Consider the following 4,389-nt stretch of genomic DNA (forward strand, 5'->3'; position numbering starts at 1 on the left):
CTGTGTAGCCCTGGCTGTCCTGGAACTCACTCTGTAGACCAGGCTGGCCTCAAACTCAGAAATCTGGCAATCTCTGCCTCTCAAGTGCTGGGATTAATGGCATGTGCTACCACTGGCTGGCAGCTTAGTTATTTTTATACACTGGTTTCTGAAGAAAAAAAAACCAGTTTTGTCCTTTGGAAAAATAGCCCACACCCCAATTTCAACTTCATTGTTGCTTTTATCTTTCTAAATGAACATTTTCAATGTTAATTTTTTAAGTTAACATGCTAAGTGTTTTACACAATGTAAATAGCTTCGCTATCAACTGCATTTAAATGTAGAGTCTCTTTGTTCTTTCTCTATGACACAAGGAAATCCTTCCTGGGGTTCTGTGGGTTGTGAGAACTGGAGGCACTATTAAACTTAACGTCTTAGGGAAAATATTAGTATGAGGAGTTCTAGAGTCAATATAAAGTAGAGACAGGGATGCCTGTTTTAAAATGATGAAGGCTTCCTAGAATAAGATTCGGCTTCCAGAAAGAGAAAATTGTGCAAACGTGCTCAAACAAAATAGGATGTGTATAGGCACCAAAGGATCACTACTGGTGTTCTGTGTCTGAAATGAGAAAGAATAAAAATTACCCACAAGTGTAAAGGCTCCATTGTGGGTGGCTAAGCTGGCCAGTATTCCTTGCTCAAATTCAAGTTTCCTAAAATTAATCAACCACTCATGGGGTTAAAAAAAAAATCTTTCAAAATGTATCATGATTCTTTACATTATGAAGCTTTCAATTTCCAACCTCTTCCTTCCCTTCTCAAGAGTGAGAGAGAACAAGACACCTGATCTTCAACCCTGTGTCTGGGATCTCAAACTTGGCTCTGAATATGTGTTCCAAATCTCAGTAATTACAATATTGGTCCCAAGAGGTACAGCTGCAAAGAACACTCTTTGTACTCAAAATAATTTGAACAAGGGCAAGGAAGCATTTTATTTACATGTGTAAACATTGAGAGAGAAGCAGCACTGGGAAGGCTCAGGTAGCTGCTGAGTTTTAATGATAATTGATTTGGTTACTTAAGCTTCAAGGTCACCACACATAAGCACATTTTCATATAAAAGTCACTTACATTCCTTGGATGCTATCACTCTTGCAGCGGTAACTCTGGCATTAATTTGGCAAGTTTTGAACTAAGACCTCTTAACATTTTATTCCTTCCAGATACTAAGACCAAGTTGTTCCGAGTCCTGTATGTTATTGTGCAGATCTGTAATTTAGCTTTTAAATATCAGAAAATATGCCATTACCCACAGGACTTTCTACTGTAACAAATTTGGTGAAAAAAACAATCATATGAACACATTACAGTAGTAGACAGCAAAGAGTATCTCCAATTTCCCTTCTTCGTTCTCTTTTCTCTTGAGGACACATCAGGGCAAGCTGCAACTTTCTGCGGTCCTGTGTTATCAGGACACAACACCTATGGCCATACATTGTCATCCTGTTCACAGCTGTTGGCCTGGAGGTAGACAGTCAAGTGCATAATAAAGATAACTGCCTTACAGGAGGAGGGTCATCTGTAATATACCAGAACAACCCAAACGTCTTGCTTTAAGATCGGATTGGCCATCTAAAATAAGCAGACCTAGTTATAATGTCAGGATCATTTGGAAGCTAGACTGTGTAAGTGCTTGGGTCCCACTCAAGGTTAATTGGTCATTTTATAAGTAAACAAACACAGACAGGAGAATCTCAACACCAGTTTAAGAATAATGGCTCATTGTTTTGTTTTGTTTTGACAGCACAAAGTCCATTTTTTGGTTTCAATGGGAAGCTTTCCCTCTTCCAGGCGTAGCAATGTAGGAAAAGAGTAAGCCTCTGGTCACTCAAAGAAACTCTTGCAAAGTGAAAGTTACTTGGCAAGGCAATCTCTCTCTCTCCTCTCTCTCTCTCTCTCTCCTCTCTCTCTCTCTCTCTCTCTCTCTCTCTCTCTCTCTCTCTCTCTCTCTCTCTCTCTCTCTCTCTCTCTCTCTCGGTTGTCCTGTGCCCTCCAAATGACCTACTAAGTAGCAGTATGCCTGGTCAAACTGGCTTCCATCTTTTATCCCTACCGCAGGTGGTGACTGTATCTCATCCCACCAGTGGGTGCTTGTTTTACATACAATCTGACTCGATTGTCTAACTGGTATGAAGCAGAAGGGAGAAGGTCAGGAAATAGAAGTCCTTGTGAAAAAAAAAAAACCAAAAGGTTTCTGACTCAGTTGTGGACCTAGAAGTGGTTCAGCAGTTGCCAGAGGTCTCTTCTTGACAGTGTTCTGAGCACTACCACACATGCAGTGTTTCACGGGTGGTGCGGAGCCTTAAGATGGTAAACATTTTCGGGGTTAAAGCTAACAGAAGATATGGATAACAGCTCCACAAGGCTCGGTTTGGAGGTAATGTTTGGGAATGTTAGCAACTTTATACATATTTGAGCATTTTAGCAAGTTTTTGTTTTGTTTTTTGTTTTTTGTTTTTTTTTCTTTTGTTTTGGAGAGAGGATTGCTGGCTGGCCCAGACCCATTTCTTCCAGGTCTTCACAGTCCATGAATGTAATATTCCGAGCACCAAATCCCTGGAGGTTATTAGAACAGAAGGGAGAAGGGAGAACATGCAAGCTGTAACTCAGCCACCATTGTGGGTCGTTTAAAACATAAAGGAAAATTATAGTTTGAAATGGCAAATTATTTCTCTTTGGAATTAATCTAGTTAAGCCAATGTCACCTTGTATACTTTCTTTATACTCACTTTTTTCATTGGCGTAATTATTGCCTATTCTATAGAAATGTATATTTTTAAAAGCCATGTCTGTCCTCTATTATTTTTGTCATGCTCATGCCTCCTCCGCCGAACTGTTTCTTCTATTCTTTTTCCCTCTTTTTATAGTTTACTTTCCACCTTCATCTCCCTCAACAACAGTGGAAGTCCGTCCTCTTCATTTCCCTCAGTCTTTGATTGATGTTCAGTTGCCAGCCCTTTTTGATTCTTTCCCTCTGTCTCACTCACTGCCCTTCCTTAACCTTCTGCTGTTTTATTTCTGTCACTTGCTATCAGAACCCACAAACTCCATTTCTTTCCTTTCCAGTCTATCTCTGCATCTCCATATGCATTTTTATGATCCTACTGCTAAATGCTTAAAGCTGTGCGCAATAGAAAGGTATGCTTCCTCATTTGAATGTTATTTCCTTTCCTTAGCATCACTGTTCCTCCTCCTCTATTCATCCTTTTCTGAGGTCTCAGTGTCCTACCCCATTGGCACCTCTCTTCCCCTGTCACCTCCCATTTGAAGCTCATCTCTTCTCTCAACCCGATTTCTACTGTCTGATTTTACAGCCAAGGATCTTTAACAAAATAAAGGATGGAGTCTATCAGAAACCAGGTTGCGTGTGTCTTGAGAAACTTTTGCGCATTCACTGAAATGAGATTAGGGACTTGGATCCAAAAATATTCTCGGGGAGTTTTCAGCTTGGGCATAGCTTTGCACACCTTGAGCTCTTGCGGCCTATTCTGCTGGGCAAATACAGGGATGTCTTTCAGGGCCTTCTCTGAATCTTTCCAGTCCAAGGGTCAAACTGAAATGACATTGCCCATCCAAACTATTAAAGCAGGCCGAGTAGAGAATGCCTGGGCCCCTGGTCTGCTGCAGATCTGTGCAGAGTACTGGCGAGGTAGGGGCCAAGGCCTCGGACCACTGCGGTCCCAGGAGTCGGTCTCTTGACCTCTTTGGGGGGATGTCCTCCCCTCTTAGACAGGAGGCTGACACTAGGGAAGGTGCTCCTTTGGGATGCAGGGCTTGACTTCAGAGCCGGCGAAGGCACCTCGGCGGGCGCCCCGAATGGGAGGCACAGTGCCTCCCGGGGTGGGGGTTGGAGGGGGCGGAAGACGGAGGTTCGCTCAGTCCTTGAGCTAGAAGGTCGAGGGTTCAGAGCCGGAGTCCCCGGCCAGTTGGCCCTCCGGGAACGGGATTGGGACGACACCCCAGACAGGAGGGATGAGATCAACCGCGGGTACCGACGCGGGGGTGCCTGGCCGGAGAGGAGCGGGAGAGGAGGTTGGCGGGACCCCGGTGCCGGGGCCCGCGGGTCTATCTGTGGACTCGCCGGGCGCCCCGAAGTCTGGGGCCGCCGCGACTCCCGTTCCGCAGTCGCTGCCAAGCACTCCAGGCCGCAGTTTCCCCTCCTCCCCGCGCCTTCTCTCCAGTGAGGAGCCGGGCGCGGGCGGCGCGGGGGGCGGGGCGGCGGCGGAGGGAACAGCCAGTTGTTTAAAATCCTTCTAGAGCAGTTTCTAATTCCCCCCTAGCGCCCGGGTTCGGAGGGGGAGGGGGGGAAGGAGAGCGGGAGGGGGAGCGCGGCGGAGAGGGAAGGAGGGA

This window comes from Mastomys coucha, unplaced genomic scaffold, assembly GCF_008632895.1.
Source record: "Mastomys coucha isolate ucsf_1 unplaced genomic scaffold, UCSF_Mcou_1 pScaffold8, whole genome shotgun sequence".
NCBI classification, from domain to species: domain Eukaryota; kingdom Metazoa; phylum Chordata; class Mammalia; order Rodentia; family Muridae; genus Mastomys; species Mastomys coucha.